General features: G+C 45.3%; 1 long non-coding RNA gene across 1 annotated transcript; it reads right to left on the minus strand.

The window, feature by feature from the left end:
* Positions 1-4,479: 4,479 nt before the first annotated feature.
* LOC109491886 lies at positions 4,480-18,735 on the minus strand. Its single transcript, XR_006586112.1, has 4 exons — positions 17,869-18,735; positions 16,030-16,213; positions 5,529-5,663; positions 4,480-4,713 (listed from the first exon to the last, which is right to left on the minus strand). It is a non-coding gene; the product is annotated as an uncharacterized LOC109491886 (long non-coding RNA).
* Positions 18,736-19,040: the final 305 nt, after the last annotated feature.

Below are 19,040 nucleotides of genomic sequence, written 5' to 3' on the forward strand. Positions count from 1 at the left end.
GCCCTCTTTTTCCACCTCGTCTTCCACTCACTCAGCAAAGAATTTGGGGGTGCACACAATGTGTTCTGCTAAGCACGCGAGATAAATAGTGAATGTGACGCGTGTGGGTCTCTAGGGTGAGTGCGTGCTTTAGTGAGGGTAGTGGGGACTGAGTACTGAAGAGAGGGGTGAGCATGAGTTCCAATAACCAGAACACCACTTTCCCTAACTTCTATGGCGCTCACAGCCACCAGCCACCCACCCCCAAGCCTGCCTTTTAGATGAAACCCTGCAAGGGATCTAAGGCACCTGCTGCCAGCCCCTCCCCGTCAGCGTCGACTTGTGGGAAAAGCATAGATATTTAACAAATGAAACCCAAGTCCAAATCTGAACTTCACCATTTCCTAACGGATGCCCTTGCTGAACCCCAGCTCACAGCTTAGGAAATAATTTTCCCGTCGCTGCTCTTGGCTAGGCTGGCATCAGTTGGGGCCAGACACATTTTGGATGGGGTCAGGGAGTGAATGTCAGGTGAGGGAATGGAGACAGCCAGTGAAAATTGCTCTGGGGAAGGGTGCACAGAAGAAGAAAGAGAAATTTGGTGGGAGTTGGGCGCGAGAGTGTGGTCGAGAGAGGGGGGGTTCAAGGATGGGAAGGAATTTCGATCGTTTCTAAGCTTGGGAGGAGAGTGAGCAGCGGGAAGAGGTCAAGACACCGGAAGAGGAAGTCTGACCTGGGAGACTCAGAAGCAGACAGGTGGACAAGGGGTGAGGGCAGAGCTGAATGACTTGGCCCCGCTGCTCGGAGCCCAGGGGAAGGAAGGAAGTACAGGTGCAGAAAGGTATAGAGAAGTAGCCAGTGGCCATAGAGGAATGGTCACTCCTGAGAGCCTTCCCTTTCATTCCCCTGCGAAATGGGAGTAAGGGCTGCTGTGAGCACCGGGGAGAGAAATATTTACAGGTAGCTTGAGACGATGAGGGAGAAGATGTGAGGTTTGAACCCGGAGTGGGGGTCATGGAAGAAGGAGGTGATTAAAAGCAAGTAAAAGAGCTGATGGGAATCTCTGACTTCTAGCTGAGTGAGGAGACCACGAGGTTGAGTCATAAAATTACACTTAAAAACAAAATGTAGCTAAAAAATGGTAAAGGATGATGGGAAGCCAGATGGAGGGCTCCAGTGGCTACAACGGCAAGGGGCGGGGAGGAGAGTGGAGGGACAGGGGAGCTCGGGGAGCAGGGAACTGATGGGACAAGAGAGAGAAAATGGGCAACGGGGCGCGGGGCAGGAAGGGGTGCCCTTGGGGTGACCCAGTGCCATAAGAGGAAGCAGTGTGACCGGGTGTAGCTGATCTCAAATACCTGAGCTTTGGTCCAAATTTGTTTGGAACCAAAGCTGACCTGAGATCCAAGACAGAATTAAACTTGACCTTGGGGAAGCAAAACGGCATTTCAGGCTGCCTCTGTCAGTCCCGCAGGTCATGCCCTCCCGTTTTGCGCACGCTCTACCTTCTAGAATCTGTTCCTGACCAGCTATCTCCTCGTTGGGAGCCGTGCTGAGGGACCAGGGCCGGGGGCTAAGCAGGCCAGGTGCCCAGGGCACAAAGCACAAGGAACACTTAACTCTCGGTCGTCATGTGCAAGTTCAGGTCGCCGCTGCCCACTGCCCTCAAAAACGACCGGCCTCAGCCCGGCCGTGCCCCCACGGTGCAAAAGGAATATGCGTGCTGCCCAGTCTCGAACCCGCAGACCACCACCGGCTGGCTCTATTTTAGAAACAGGCACAAAGACAACAGAACAAACTCGAAACATAAGTAAACAAGTAAACCGAATCAGCGTGGTACAAACATGTCCTGCTTCTGCCAGGAGGTGACTTCTGAACATGCATGATACAGTCACGCCCTTTTCACCGTCTGTAAATGAGGGGGCTCTAAAAGCCTGAGCCACCGTCAGCTTGGGCTCTAGAATTTACAGAGCACCTCTCAAGAGCCAGACATTGTAATACATCCAGAGCCCTTGGTTTCTCGAAGTTTCGGTTTGGCGAGGCAAACCTGGGGCAGCCCCGCAGCCATCCTGTGCGGGATGCCTACCACAGAGAGCGGCAGCTCGCCTGTGGCCCTGACAGCCCGCCCCCTGGTGGCCGCTCGCTGTGCCTGCAACGCGCGAGCCCTCCGTGCAACCACGTGAGAAAGCTGTCACTCGGGAGAGACTCCGAGGCCCCACCGAAGCTGCTGTCCCTTCCTTTCCCTTTCTCCCCACCTGCTGCCATGAATCAGAAGCCACTGAAATGCAAAAGTAAATAAACAACAGATCGTAGCAGGAACAACCGGAGAACCCGAGAGAACCTTGGCCTTCCTGCCCATCTGAGACCACCACAGGCAGCTTGGGAATCTCACTCTGGACGTGCCAAAAGTCATACGTGTGCTTCTTCCCCTCCCTTCCCCACCGCATTATTTTCCCATTACCTCCAGCTTTCAGGAGGCCTTGCGGAGGACCCACGGGAGCCGAGCCTGCTGGCAGGCTAACTCTGGAGAATGACATCCTTGGGCCACATTTCCACATGCTTCCGGTGGCCCCACAGAAGACCCTCCGGGATCTCTGATGAAACCTCTATGGTGCCTTAAGGAGAATGGAACAGATAAGGACAGCCCCCCCCAGATGAATTTCTGTGCCCTCTGCCGCGTCCCTTCCCCAACTCTGGCCACTGGCAGAATATTTAGACTTCCTTTTCTTCCCTCTCCTACAAAAGGATGGATCTCAAGGAAACTAAGATTGGTACCGGCGGCCGATGGCAAAGCAGGCTCTGGTGAATTAGACTTCATTCAGACGTTGTCAAAGCCAAGCAGGAAAACCCAAGAAAAATGAAACCTGAGTTACTGGATTGGGGTCTTAATTATCGTGTTGACTACGTGTTCCCCGTCTGTCACAGCTTCACTTTGTTTGATTGCCATGTTCGCAGGGGGGAATGACAGGTCCTCAGCAGGCTTTCCGTCCTCTCGAAATACCCAGCTTGGAGGGAAATTCACAGCACCCTCGGAGTGCTTCTTCACCTCAACATTCTTGGTTTAACATCCTCCTTTCCATTTCCTCATCCTTAAACTTTAAAACACGTATTTTGTAAGAAAACCATGAGTGCCGTCGATCAGACTGTCCCAGCGTACAGATGTTTACTGGGAGCTCCATCCCGTGCTTTCTGCCTTAAGCCCTCAATAGCTCCACCATCCCAGACAGTGACTGGGCTCCTCACGGTCCCAGCACAGTCCGTTCTCACGCTTTGCCCTCCACCAGTCTCTCATGCTACCCCCCCCCCCGCCCCGCACATAGGGAGCTGCCCCCTCCTGGACAAGCTCGGGCTCTCATGCCAGCTTTGGCCAGAGCTGGTAGAGAGTCTCTGTTGACATGGGCTTAGAGCATCTGAAAATGGAGGCAAACCGGTTTCCTCTCTCCCTGCTTCCTTCCTCCCTCCCTCCCTCCCTTCCTTCCTTCCCTCCTTCCTAGCGGGCTTCCTAGGGGGCTCCCTAACCAAGCCCCCCTGGAAAATCTATATTCACCTTCCGGTTCCTGCTCACACGTCCTGCGAAAATGTCTCTGACCTCAGCAGAAAGGGCGTGAGGTGTCCCCAGCTCTAATAGTGCTTCTTAGTGTTACAGTTTGATTATTGCTTGCTCTGGCCTTCCTTCTACACTGAGCTCCTCGTGGGCAATATTCATCCCGGAATCCCCAGAATGTGGAAGTAACATAGCCTGGCTGTGAGAAGCCCTCAGAATTCTTGTTAAAGGGATAGATGAATGAATGGAAGGATCAAGAGATTGGGAGGAGAAAGAAAGAAGGAAGGAAGGAAGGAAGAGAGAAAGAAAGAAAGAAAGAAAGAAAGAAAGAAAGAGAGAGGGAAAGAGAAATAGAAAGAGGGGAGAGTGAGGAAAGGAAGGAAGGAAAGAAGGAAGGAGGGAAGGAAGGAAGGGAGGGAGGGAGGGAGGGAGGGAGGGAGGGAGGAAGCAGGGAAGGAAGAAGGAAGGAAGCAAGGAGAGAGGAAACCGGTTTGCCTCCATTTTCAGATGCTCTAAGCCTATGTCAACAGAGACTCTCTACCGTGGCATACACTTCTGTCCTTCAGGTAATATTCCCTACTCTTCAGGTTCCTTAGCTCCTGTAAAAGTCACATGTTTGGGATCTCCTACCTGTAGAACCCCTGGGAGGCAGGGGTAGCCGAGAGGCTAACGCATACTGCGGTATCAGTGAGTAATGTTTATCTCCTCTCATTTAGCATTTGGAACTCCAGCAGTCTTCATTGCCCTGATCTCAGGGAGTGAGGGTTATGAAATGGAGATCCCTCTCCCCCATGGGAAGTATTCATAGGACAGAAGGGAGATTTGGGAGCTCTTTAATTACCTACCGATTTATCCTGCTTGTATGACTGGGTCAGAATACCTGCTTTATCCAGAGCTGAAGGAGACCCATAAGGGTCCTGCCCAAATAGAGGCCCTTGGACTCACAGTCTCTGAAATCATCACTTGGCATCTACAGAGGAAGTCTGAGGATTTGGGGCAAGTGCGGAAGGGTGCAGAGATAAGGGACAAGAAGGAAGCCAGCAAGGGAAGAAAAAGGGAGGAAGAAAGAACTCCTCTGGGAAGCACTCAATGCAACTTGACTCCCCTGTTGCACACGCTTGATCCATGAGCCGGAAGCCTCTGCAGGATGTGTCGGTTCTGATGGCAACAGGAAGCTTGTGAAGAAGTGTCTAGAAGAGGAAGAAATGTTTCAAAAGATAAAGCAACACTCTGGAACCCCAGAGATGGTGCTCATTTGGATGCAAAAGCTAAGACACACAGGACACCCAAGTGAGCCTTAAAACAGAGACCACGGATGGGGACCGCAAGGCTGTGGTCTGTGCAACCACTGCCCCCGGTCATGAGTGCTCATCCCCAAACCTGCAACTGCTGTTCCTTAAATACCTCACATTTCAAGCAAACAAAATCAAATGCCATTACAACCTGAATGGATCTTGATTCCTCACGTTCCCCAAGAAGCGTAAAGAGTTTCTATCAGTTTCGACCCCACTTTTTTAGGAAATAATTTCCACCTGCCCGAGACCTCCCGCGTGGAGTTTCCAGGACCACGTTATAAAAGATTATCTGAATCTCTTACTATATGAACCCCCAAAAAGGCAGAGACTGGGTCCCGTTTAGGCTGATATTCACAACCAAGCACAATGCCTGGCCCATGACAGACCTGCGTGTGCCCTCCATCACCCTGGTGGAAGACAGATATTCGACTGATGTGTGTTGAATTGAACCATTTATTAACCCTGCTTAATAATAACAGCGAATGTTTCTCTAGTTCCCGCTGATCTGTGTCCTTTGAATGTATACATTCATTTCATCTTTACCATCACCCTCTGAGGTATGTGCTAGTATTCTCCAGACAACAGAACTGAGACCCAAAGAAATGGAGTTTCTACCCAGGGACCACCAGGAACTTTATGCCACAAGGAGGCTCTGGACCCAAGGCAGTCTGGCTTCCAGAAACCCTGGAAACTTCCAATTCAACACTTACTTGGTCTCAACTATTCCAGATCTGGAAGTAGAAAGATGAGCAGACCATGGTGTCCTTAAGGAACTTCACAGGAACAACTCATGTTAAGCAGGGTCAGGGCTACTCCAGAACATTCATCAGCGAGCCCCTCGAACACTGGAAAGAGCACGTTGTGCAATGTACTAACTAGCACAAAGGCTCCGTGGCCGGAAAGTACCACGGAGATCCCTCATTAATTCAGATTCCCGCCCCCCTCCACTGTTTAAAGGTTCTCTTCTTTCTGACCTAGTGCTGAACTCTGTCTTCAGGAATGTAAGTATACATTATAACCCCTTCGTACGGGAATTACTAATAGCTTTTCAATTATATAATGCTCACTGAAGCAGGTTCTCTCTGACAGGATACTAAAGGCACAGTGGTAGCTACGCTCTGAGCAATGGGTCCATCCCTGAACATTTGCAGGGTCCAGGTCAAGTGTACAAATGGAGGCCAAACATAATACATGTTTAAATATTTAAAAGTTTAACTCAAGCTAACATACTGGTAAATATATATATTCTATCCTCCTGGCCTGGTAAATAAACTTTTACAATGACCACAGTTTTTTGGTTTTTTGTTTTTGTTTTTGTTTTTTTTTTTTTTTTTTTTTTTTTAATGTGCAAAGCTATGGTCTTTGCAATACTGAAAGTTAGAAAAATATCAAAGATGTCTGAATTTAGTAATTATTTTGAAGGCCTGATTGATATAACGGAACAACAATGTTTGAGTGAGATGAAAATAAAGGCAAGTGTAAATAATAAATTGTTCCATACTTCCTCCATAAACTGTATTGCTTGTGTCTACATTTTGCTCCAATCATTAATTATACTCTTATAATCAGAATTTTCAAATAATTTATGTCCTATTGACAGTACTAACTCAAAAGGCAATTGTACTCAAAGTGCAAACATTGTGAATGTAGCTTATCAAAACCCTAAATTAAAGTGAATGTTAAAAGGGGAAAATCAATGGTTATCTTTCTTTTCCAAGTGCCCTTAATCTGGTACATAATTCTTCTTTTTTAAAAAAAAAATTAACATTTATTTAATTTTGAAAGAGAGAGAGAGAGAGAAAGAGAGAGAGAGAGAGATTGAGAAGGAGACACAGAATCCGAAGCAGGCTCCGGGCTCTGAGCTGTCAGCACACAGCCTGACGTGGGGCTTGAACCCACGGACTGCAAGATCATGACCTGAACCGAAGTCGGACGCTTCACCAAACTGAGCCACCCAGGCGCCCCCGAGGCTCCATAAGTTGATAAGAATGTGCCTACCAGCACCTAATGTTCAATGCTGGGCACTGATCTCAACGACTTTCGTGTGTTAACTCGTTTAATGCCCACAACCACATTTTGAGGTAAGTATTCCTGTTATTTCCATTTTACAGATGAGAAAGCTGAGGCCCAGCGATTAAGCAGATGGCCTAAATTCAAACAGCTCCTACGTGATGGAGCCAGACTTCAACCACAAATGGTCTGGCTCCAGAACGTGTGCTGTTCGCTGCTCACCACATGTGTACCTTTCATAAACATGAACGTGAGTGGATCTTGGTGTCTGCTTTGATCTTGCAGACTTAGGTCTTTTTTCAACCCAGGAATGTATCCTTCTATACTAGGGCTTTTTAAAATATGGACTCTTTTCTTTATGTCCTTTTTCTTTCTAGAGTTTGTGCATTGCTTCCTTTAGGAATTCGTCCTTGATCTGCTGAGATTAAATTGTTCCCCCCTTTGCTCTCTCATAGTACCATAGGGTTACCTCAATTTCAGGTCTTAACACATAGGGTTTCCTGGCCACTTGTCTCTCTACCCACCCCCCCCCAACAAACTGCAAGCTGCTTAAGGGTAGAGCATACGTCATGTTCGCTACTGTATCCCCAATACCTATTTCAGTACCTGAATCATGGTAGGTTCTCAGTAAATGTTGGCTCCTACTAAATGAATGGAATGGACTCTGACTTCCAAATACACTATGTGCTTCTGGCAACTACTCCAGAGAGCCCTCCGGGCAGCTCCCTTCTGTTGATCCATAGGTGTTTCTATCAGGGGACCAGCTGAGTCTACGCAGTGTCTGGTGGGCACCCATCTGTCTTGTTGAGGCACCCCCAAGGGTCTCGGTCGGCCAGCATCCTCCCCTCTAACTCCTTCCCGTGCAGTTAGCTTCAGCAGCACTCATGTCTAAGCACATTTTAAACACCCTATTCCAAGGGATGGAACCGTTGAAGGAGATGTACGAGATCTCAGAATCCCCAAGAGAGGAGAGATCCACACAGTCCGAGAGGTGCGAGAGAGTCTGGAATGGTTACGTCCTTCAGAGGGCAGCAAAAGAAAAGCTGATCCGTGCGGAGGCGCACCGTCCACAAGCCACCTGCTGCACATGACCGGGCTGGCTCCCACCATTTCCTCACCTTTGCCCAGAGCTTTCATCTTACTCGGTTGAGATTTATTTCTGGGGAGCCACCACTCAAATTTTAAAAGAAAAGCACAAAATGGCATCTGGCCTCAATTTAAGTGCTTCATTGAAAACTCCGCTGGCCTCCCATTTAATGTTCTAAGATAGAAAAGGAGAACAACTCACGAGGCCAACATTTCAGACATTGGTAGAATCTGAGAAGACCCATGGGCTACAGATCCTGTAGAACTTGACGGAGGAAAGCGGCCGGTGGGGTGGGAAGCAAGGCTCACCTGCTCATCCCTCTGCTTTGCTTCAGGGCTACAAGATCAGCATCAGTAGGGAAGCCAGTCAGCTGCCTCTCTGTGGTTCAGGCACTTCCGTCCACAAGTGCGTCCCTTCCCCAGATCAGGATTTGCTTCCACCACCAGAGGCTGCAAATCCGGGGATAAAACTGGCCAGAACCTGGGTGCAGGGACTAGAAGCAGGGACTGCAGACGCAGTTCTGCAGCAAAACCATTGCCTCCTGCAAGGCCTGAGCGTGAGAAGAAAAGGACAGCGAGGGAACGAACGTAGAGTGACAGAAGCAGGGTGAGTTCCCATTGCCACGAATGCTGGAGCTTTCGGGGGTTCATGCAGCCCTGTGCTCAGTGTGACAGAGAAGGGTAAAACTGCAGGCTGGAGAAGATGCTCTCCCGTGCCAGTTAAGCCAGTGGGGTGGGGAACGAGCAGACACTGGGAATTCAGCCACAGCCTGAGTCTATATCAGCCTGACAAACAGACGGGTTGAAAGAAACAGGGAATTGACCACATGCCTAAGGGTACAGAGGGCATACACAGGCAATCTGCATACGGAATATTTGCAAACACGTTGGTTAGCCAGGGGTTTTACTGGGAAAAAACAAGTCACAGAACAAGAGACACATTGCATCATCTTAAAGACTCTGGAAAAAAGCAGACCTCTAAAATGACAGCTCCAAAAGAATGCCAGAAGACACGGTCTCGTTGACATAGTAACAGAACGCCTAAGGTGAGATGGGCTATGATTTTTAAAAGAATGCAAAAAGGTAAAGAGGAGAGGAATACAATGATGGAAGATTGCAAGCTAATGCAAAATAGAGTCCCAGTACATTGAAGGCAGCAAAAAAGAGAATGGAAATTGCAGAAGGACACAGTTGGTAACTGGAGAATACACTTGAAAACTTCTTCCCGAATGCAAAGGAAAACGGTCAAATGAAAACAGAAAAAATAAGAGACATGAAGGACAAAGAACGAAGATTGTGTCTAAGGCTGACAGTGTTCCCGAGGAATAAACCAAAACTGCTCAAACCAGAGTAATAATCAGAATCAGAACTAAAGAACACTTTTTTGAGGAAAAAAATGTCCTCAAAACCATAAGTGTTCACCATGTCCCAAGCTAGATCAACAACAAAGAGCCACCTTCTGGAAATTTATTGTGAACATAAGATATCAGGAACGCACCTTGCAAGTATACAGGTAGGAAACCAAGTTAGCTATCGTGGAACAGAAAATAATATTGGCCGAGTATTTATGGAGAATATTGAAATATAAGAATTCTATGCTCATGGTTGTTTTTTACTTGTGAAGGTAAGAAGAAAATATTTTCAGTTACTCAAGAGTTCAGAAAACATCATGCTCTATACCTTTTTGAACACACGTACCAAATGAGGGAGGAATTTCAGACCAGGAGTGGGGATGTCATAGGGACCTCATAGCAGTAGGCAGCATTTAAATAAATTACATCCAGAGTTAAATCTAAACAGTTGGCTTAAACCATGGTGACAAAATTAAATGCAAATGTCAGAAGTGAATTTTAAAAGGAAAACACAGTGTGTAAAAAATAATTATTTTGCAACCATCACCTGGATGAAAAACTCAGGAAAAGGAAAAAAGGTATGTGGAAAATGCTTAGCTGCATTCTTTTCTATAGGAAATGCTTTAAGGGCGCCTGGGTGACTCAGTCAGCTGAGCGTCTGACTTCGGCTCAGGTCATGATCTTGCAGCTTGTGGGTTCGAGCCCCATGTCGGGCTCTGTGCTGACAGCTCAGAGCCTGGAGCCTGCTTCAGATTCTGTGTCCCTCTCTTGCTCTGCTCCTTGTCCACTCATGCTCTCTCTCTCTCTGTCTGTCTCTCAAGAATAAATAAAACATTAGAAAAAAATTTTTTAAAAAGGAAATGCTTTAAAAAGCAACTTTACTCTGGACTTTGGATAATTATAGAAATGCAGATTAAAATATGTTTCTAAACGTCAAGGTAACCCATGGTGCAGTTAAAAGCATAATGCATTCCACTGCTTCTATGGGTTTCTTTCTCCTGCAGCTCAGGATTACACAAACAACTGTGCCTACTCTCCCCTCCCACCTAGACCCCTCCTATCAACAATTAAGCACATCCAAGGCTCTGCAGTCCTTAAAATGTATTTGTATATAATTTCAACCTCATATCTCCTTCTATCCTGGTAATTGTCAGTTTGGGTTGTGCATTGGAGTCATCTGGGAGTTTTATAAACTGCCCCGGTGCTTGGGTCCAACTCCTAGTGACTCTAGGTCTAGTGGGTCGCCTTGGCACTGGGATTTTCTAAAGCACTTCACATAATTCTTGTGGACAGACAAGTTGAGAACCACATTAGCCCTAACTCTCTGCTCCCCTTCCCAGCAAAATTCCTAGAAGTTTTTCATAAGATCTGTTTCCATTCCTTTTTCTCCCAACCTCTCCTCATACCACAACTGGGCTTCTGCCCCCATCATATCCCCAAAATAGGACTTGCTAGAGTCACTAAAAGCCCAAATGCTACAAAATCCAAGAGCATGTATCAGTGCTCATCCGTGCAGACCTCTCTGCAGACCTAGATGTTTGTTATGACTCTGTGTTTCTCGACGCACTCTCTTACTATAGACGACAAGATGCTGCACTCTTCACTTTATTCTTGGACTTCTCTGCTGCTTCTTGGGGATTTATCCTTCCCACCCAGTCATCTGCCCTTGAGCAACCCAAATGTCTGTTGATAGATGAATGGACAAAGTACACACACGTGCGTGCACACACACACACACACACACACACACACACACACAGGAATATTATTCAGCCATAAAAAAGCATGAGATCTTGCCTTTTGTGACAATATGGATGGACCGAGAGGGCATTATGCTAAGTAAACTAAGTCAGGCAGAGAAAAACAAATACCATATGAGTTTACTTACATGTGTAATCTAAAAACAGATCTTTTTTTTTTTTAATTTTTTTTTTCAACGTTTATTTATTTTTGGGACAGAGAGAGACAGAGCATGAATGGGGGAGGGGCAGAGAGAGAGGGAGACACAGAATCGGAAACAGGCTCCAGGCTCTGAGCCATCAGCCCAGAGCCCGACGCGGGGCTCAAACCCACTGACTGCGAGATCGTGACCTGGCTGAAGTCGGACGCTTAACCGACTGCGCCACCCAGGCGCCCCTAAAAACAGATCTTTTTTAACATTTATTTATTTTTGAGAGAAAGAGACAGAGGATGAGTGGGAGAGGGGCAGAGAGAGAGGGAGACACAGAATTGGAAGCAAGTTCCAGGTTCTGAGCTGTCAGCACAGAGCCCGACACGGGGCTCAAACTCACAAGCAGTGAGATCATGACCTGAGCTGAAGTCGGATGCTTAGCCGACTGAGCCACCCAGGGGCCCCATGTAGCATCTAAAAACAAAAACAACCAACCAAACAAACAAACAAAAACCAAAACAGAAACAGACTCATACAGAGAACAAACTGGTGTTTGCTGGAGGGGGAGGGATGGGGGTGGGTAAAATAGAAGGAGAATAAGAGTTATAAACTCCCAGTTAGAAAATGAGTAAGTCACTGGGATGAAAAGTAATATAGTAGCATAGTCGATGACATTGTAATAACTTCAGATGGTGACAGATAGTAACTACACTTATCTTGGCTGTAACTTTGCCGTGTGTAGAAATGGTGAATCACTACATTGTACTCCTGAAACTAATACAAACTAATCCGATAGTGTATATCAACTATACTTCAGAGAAAAGAAAAAAAAACCGTGGTGTTCCTGAAGACCATTTTGTGAATGGGAATCTCACTTGCATCCTCCTTCGTGAAGGACACTCTCTTCCACACCCAAGACTGCAATTTCCATCTTGTCTTTGATGATTTACAATGTGTCTCTCCAGCCTAGACCTCTCCTGTGAGCTATAGGCTGCCCAGCCCATGCCACGTGAGCTGCTTCGCCTCAGTCTCTCCTGGAGGATACTATCTATACTCATGACCCCCTCTCTCAATGCACCCCTCCATCTATTCCCAGGAACCCACAAGCAAAGTGTGTCCTCCACTCACCACACCCACCTGTCACCAGGCCCCCTCCATAGGGATCAGCGTCTCCTACTCATAGTTTCTCCTCCACCTCTCCCACCGCCTGCCCAAACCAATGGCCATATCTCTCTAGATGGTGGAACTTGTCACCTGGTATCCTCCCACCTACCCTGTCATAATACGCTTTGCAGGCCAAGGATCAATGCTATCAGCTCCCTGCCAAAACCCTTTGATGTCTCCCATTTATCTCAGTCAGGATAAAAGGGGGAAAAAAATGAAGAGAAAAGAGAAGGTTCTTCCTGGTCTGGTCCTTGCCCTCCTATCAACTTCTCCTCCCCCCTTCAACCTCACCCCCACCATCTCTTCTCAGCCTCTCCCCTCCGCTCTGTCCTCCCAGGATTGCAACCATGGTGACCTTCCATTTCCTCAAATGTGCATGGCTACCTCCTGATCTGTGGCCTTTACCCATTCTTTTTCTCCTGCAGAGAAGAGTCTCCCCTACCCATCCCCTTCCCTCAATCCAGCTCTCTTTGCCTAATCCACTCAAACACGATTTCTGCATGGAACACTTCACTTCACACCATTCTAACATCGAAGATTCCCTCCCCTTTAACAGAAGCCTTATTGTGTAATAATGAATTTATCTCTGTGGTTTGACACATAGTCAAACCTAAATGTCTGCCTTCTGCACCAGACTATGAGGCCCCTGAGGGCAGGGACTGGGGTTGGTTTTTATGCATTAGCCCCACAACCTACCACCAGCTTGTAGTAAGTGCTCAGTAAATGATCGTTTAATGAAGATATATCTATCTTATATAACACAAGTGATAGAAAGTGAAATTGCAAGATATTACAAAAGAATACACAAACATAAGCCCAAACACAAAGTTTCATTTCAGCAGCTTTGAAAAAAATATCTATATACATAAGTGGTTGAAACACACTGCCATTAAAAAAAATTTTTTTTGTGATGATTACATAGGGCAATGTAAATTTTCATATAATACAATGTTCAGGAAATAAAATCAAGAGATAAAGTTTTAGTATATAATATTTATGTTTAATTTCTCCTCAATAAAAACTGCAAAGGCATCCCCAAAATGTTATCAATAATTTTTCTGGGTAGTAGAATTATTGATGATTTTTATTTTCTTCTTTATGTTTTTCAGAATTTTCTGAGTTGTTTATGAGAAAAATATATTAATCAGACAAAAATATATCAGTCAATTATGCTTTCTGTGACAGGTGACGGAAAACTAAACTCAGAGTGGCTTAGAAATGACAGGATTTTATGGATAACGTAACAGAATGTTTGGTTATGGTTAAACAGGGCCCTGGCTTCATTTCCTGCAAATATTTTGTGTTTGGTCTATTTCTGTGTTTAGTGTTTAGTTTCACCCCCAAATTGACCTCCCTCATAATGGCAAAATGGTTGCAGCGGCTCCAGGCTTTCCATCTTTATACTGTACCATAAAGAAACCATCTGTGTGCCTCTCAGATTAGACCAGCTAGGACACAGGCCTATTTACAAACCAGTTACTGTGGCTTAGGGGATGCTGCTGGTCCATTTCTCAAAAGCTAGAGCTGGAACTGCGGTCAAATTCCTTAGAACCATATAGATTACCAAACACAAATTCAGGGCCATTGGAAATGAGCAAGCGCAGAATGGATGCTTGACAGACACATCTGCTATAAACATTTTAAAATAAAATGCTTGCTTACCTAATCTATTTATTTTAAAAAATTTTAGTATTTATTCATTTTTGAGAAAGAGAGAGATAGGGAGTGGGTAGGGGAGGGGCAGAGAGAGAGGGAGACACAGAGTCCGAAGCATGCTCTAGGCTCTGAGCTGTCAACACAGAGCTCATTGCGGGGCTCGGATCCATGAACTATGAGATCATGACCTGAGCCAAAGCCGGATCTTTGACTGAGACATCCAGGAGCCACCACCCCCCCAATTTAAAAGATTATGGGGCACCTTCATGGCTCAGTCAGTTAAGCATTCGAGATTGTGGGATCCAGCCTCAAGTCAGACTCCATGCTGTCAGAGCTTGGGATTCTCTCTCCCTCTCTGCTTCTCTCTCTCTCTCTCTCTCAAAATAAATAAATAAACTTTCAATTTATATACATAAATGTTACATATATATATAAAGATTATATATATATATATATATATATATATATATATATATGTAGAGAGAGAGAGAGAGAGAGGGAGAGATTAAAAAGCACTACAATACGGTGAAAAGGACATTAGTACAAGACAAGGATGTTCCCTTTCACCACTTCTTTGCAACATCATACTGGTTACAATACCAATACAATTAGTAAGGAAAAGGTATGCAGATTGGGAAGCAAGATATACAATTATTTTTCTTCCCAGATGATATGATTATCTATGAGGAACACCCAAAAAAATCAAGGAAAAACTCCTGGAACTATTAAGAGATTATAGCAAGATTGCAGAAGACAAGATCAATATACAAAAGTCAATTGCTTTCCTATATACCAACAACAAACTAGTAGGACTTAAATTAGAAACACAATATCATTTACACTAGCACCCAACACATGAAAACACTTAGGTATAAATCTGACATATATACTTATGAGGAAGACTCCAAGCTCTGATGAATAAAGCCAAAGAACAAAATAAATGGAGAAAGATCCATGGATAGGATGGATAGGAAGACTCAATATTGTCAAGGTGTCAACCCTTCCCAACTTGGTCTATGGATTCAACGTGATCTCAATCAAAAGCTCAGCAGGTTATTTTATGGATATCAACAACCTGATTCTAAGGTTTCTATGGAGAGCCAAAAGACCCAGAATGGCCAACACAATATGGAAGGAGAAGGACAAAGTTGGAGGACTGACACTACCCAATTTCAAGACTTACTATAAAGCTGTGGTAATTGAAACAGTGTGGTATTGGGAAAAGAACAGATAAATTATCAGTGGGACAGAATAGAGAGCCCAGAAATAGACCCACGTAAGTATAGCGAACTCAACTTTGGCAAAGTTACAAAGGGAATACAATGGAACAGAAACAGCCTTTTCAATAGTGGTGCTAGAACAAGGGACATCCACATGCAAAAACAGGGGGTCTGGACACAGACTTTGCACCCCTCACCAAACTTAGCTCACAATGGATCATAGACTTAGATGCAAAACTATGAACTTCTAGAGGATAACACAGGAAAAAACCTAGATGATCTTGGGTATGGTGATGACTTTTTAGGTACAACACAAGGGCACAATGCATGAAGGAAAGCATTGATAAGCTGGGCTTCACTAAAATTAAAATCTTCTGTTATGTGAAAGACAGAATCAAGAGAATGTGAAGACAAGCCCCACACTGGGAGAAAACATTTGCAAAAGACACGTCTGATAAAGGACTGTTATCTATCTATCTAACTATCTACATATATATACACACACGCAAGTAATTCTTAAAACTCAAAATGAGGAAACTTTTAAAAGTGGGTCATCTTAACAGACAACTCAGCAAGGAAGACGTACAGATGACAAATAAACGTGGGAAGAGATGCTCTACTTCTTAAGTCATCAGGGAAATGCAAATTTAAAAAAAGTGATACCACAGCAGACCTATTAGAATGGCCCAAATCCAAAACACTGACAAAACCAAATGCTGACAAGGATGTGAGGAAACAGGAACTCTCATTCATTGCCAAAGGGAATGCAAAATGGTACAGCCACTTTGGAAGACAGCTGGGCAGTTTCTTACAAAACCAAATATACACTTACCATGCAGTCCAGCGATTGTGCTCGTTGGTGTTTACCCAAAGGAGTTGAAAACAAACTGCCCAGATGTTTAGAGTAGCAACCAAGGGGATGTTTTGGGAAGCAACGAAGATACCCTTCAGTAGGTGAATGGATGAATTGCGGTACAGACAGACGATGCATTACATTCCGTGCTCCAAAGCAATGACTATAAGCCACAAAAAAGACATGGAGAAAACGTAAATGCATATTTCTAAGTGGAAGAATCCAATCTGAGAAGTCTACATACCATTATTGCAACTATATGATATTCTTTAAAAAAACAATTTTTTTTTAATGTTTACTTATTTTTGACAGAGAGAGAGACAGAGCATGAGCAGGGGAGAGGCAGAGAGAGAGGGAGACACAGAATCCGAAGCAGGCTCCAGGCTCCGAGCTGTCAGCACAGAGCCCGACGTGGGGCTCAAACTCACAAACTGCGAGATCATGACCTGAGCCAAAGTCAGACGCTCAACCGACTGAGCCACCCAGGCGTCCCTCAAATATATGACAGTCTTAAAAAGACAAAACTGTGGAGACCAGTTCAGTGGTTGTCAGAAAGCAGAGGTGGGGAGATGAATTAGAACACAGAGGATCTTTAGGGCAATTAAAATACTCTATATAATGTTATAATGTTACATTATACATTTGTCCCAACCCAATGAATATACAATATGAAGAATGTATCCTCAGGTAAATTATAGACTCTGAGTAATTATGATGTGTTAACAAAGGTTCATCTTTGGTAGGAAAAAAAAAAGCATCATTCTGATAAGTGATGTCATTAATTGTGGGAGCATGGGGTATATGGGAATTTTTGTACTTTCCTCTCAATTGTAGTGTGAACCTAAAACTGCGCTTTAAAAAAGGGGGGGGGGGTCAGGCTCTGGGCTGATGGCTCAGAGCCTGGAGCCTGTTTCCAATTCTGTGTCTCCCTCTCTCTCTGCCCCTCCCCCGTTCATGCTCTGTCTCTCTCTGTCCCAAAAATAAATAAACGTTGAAAAAAAAAAGGGTGGGGGGCACCAGGGTGGCTCAGTCGGTTAGGTGCCCAACTTCAGCTCAGGTCATGATCTCATGGTTCATGAGTTCGAGCCCCACATTGGGCTCTGTGCTGACAGTATGGAGCCTGCTTAGGATTCTCTCTCTCCCTCTCTCTCTCTCTCTGCCCCTCCTCCACTCACTCTCTCAAAATAAGTAACGAATAAACTAAACTAACTAAATAAATAAATAAAGTCTATTTAAAAATGGAAGGAGGGGGGAAGGGCACGAGGACCAAAAGTCAGGGGACCTGAGTTCAAATTCTGCCACCACCTTTTACTTCCTGTAAGATAGTGGACAGTTGTCCAGGTCATTCTGTATGTTTCCTGCTCTGTAAAATAGTTACCGAATAGATCCTAAGAGACCCCTCGTAGGAAGGAAGAAGGGTAACGTGGAGGCAGATAGAGGATGCAGGTTCAGCGGCAGTGCTAAAGGCAATGCCAGCTGACGGCTTCCATTTTCTCAGTAAATAAGACCCAAGATTAGAGCAGGAGGAGACGTGGAGGGACCAGAAGCACAGGGGGAGCAGGAAAGGTTTAAAATCACTGCTGCAAAAGTGGGAGAGGAGTACAGGGAGATCATCCTCACCAACGGGTAACTAGTAACTAAATAAAGAACTAACAGCTTTAAGAATGTTAAAGCTGTGTTGTACAGTTGTATGATTAGAACACAAATGAGCTGTAAGAATGAATGTGCTCTTCAAATATAAAATAGGAAAAAAATATATATATATATATAAAATAGGATTATGATTGAAATTAGCAGCTAATGAAAGAATTCGCTTACCAGACATTTGCTTTGGATTTTCTAAAATGCAGATGGTCTGTTTCAGTAAGACCATGGTTTAGGACTAACTGTAAGTATTTTCACATGGGTCATCACTAGGTCTGTATAATCTGGACTCATGGCTGGGTAGCATGGTCATGTAGTTAACTTGAGCATCATCAGGACCAAGCAATGGTTACATTCAACTCAACCTGGAAAAGGTAAGAGAAGTTATTTAAAAAAAAAAGGCAATAAAAGGCAAGGTGGCATTTTCCTGGAGTCAGCGAAGGAGAGTCGACATAGCAAGGGAATATGCAATTAGGGATGACTTATGTGGGTGCCCTGAAAAGGGGGAAGTTCTCTGCCTAGGATGTAGGCAAGATTATTACTAACGTTCTCTTTCCTCCCCACCTGGCAAGGCAGGGCCATATGAAGTGCCATCAGGCTTCCCTTCAATGACTCCAAGAGCTCACCTCTTCAGCCTTCATTTCTATCCCAGTAAAAACTTTGCCTGGCCTCCCAGCATCGGAGGAATTAACCTTAGTGGAAAAAATAAATTCTTCCTTCTCGTCCCACCTCTCGACAAGAATACCATAGCTGTTTCTTGTGAGCGCTGCAGTCTTGTTTGACAATATAACGAGATCTGGTTAAACAGATGAAAAATGCCTTAACCTGAGTGTTTATCTCAACCCCGCCAAAGCTTTCAGCCCCCCAGGCACTCCCTTCTCCGGAGGGAGGGTCAAGAACTTTTAGTTGCAGCCAGCCCGTGGCTCTGAGCTGGCGTCTTGCTACAGCAAGCCACTTTTGCAACAGCAGAAGGCAGGGGCTCCTGTCAGTTTGAATTTCCTGAAGTGCACTGGCCTGTGTCACGATCTCAGTGGTGTCTGAGGGCAGTTTGTTCCATCAGATCCCTGGAACAGAATGGGAAGAGGAAGGAGAAAGTGGGTGTTAAGAAAGTGGCAGAAGAGCAGGTTGGTAAGTGACACTCAACAGCGTTCATCTAGGGCTGGGCTGGATGTGTGGGGGCTGGGACCTCCCCCCTCCCCACCCTACCCCCTCCCCCAGCGAATACACCCCAGCACCTTCTCAAGGTTCTGGAGAACTGGACGAGTGGCCTAGGCAGAGTCTGTAATTCCGCTGACTCACTGGTCATTCCTTTACAAGTCAAGTCGACGAAGACCATAGCAAAAGGG

This window comes from Felis catus, chromosome D1, assembly GCF_018350175.1.
Source record: "Felis catus isolate Fca126 chromosome D1, F.catus_Fca126_mat1.0, whole genome shotgun sequence".
Lineage (NCBI taxonomy): Eukaryota > Metazoa > Chordata > Mammalia > Carnivora > Felidae > Felis > Felis catus.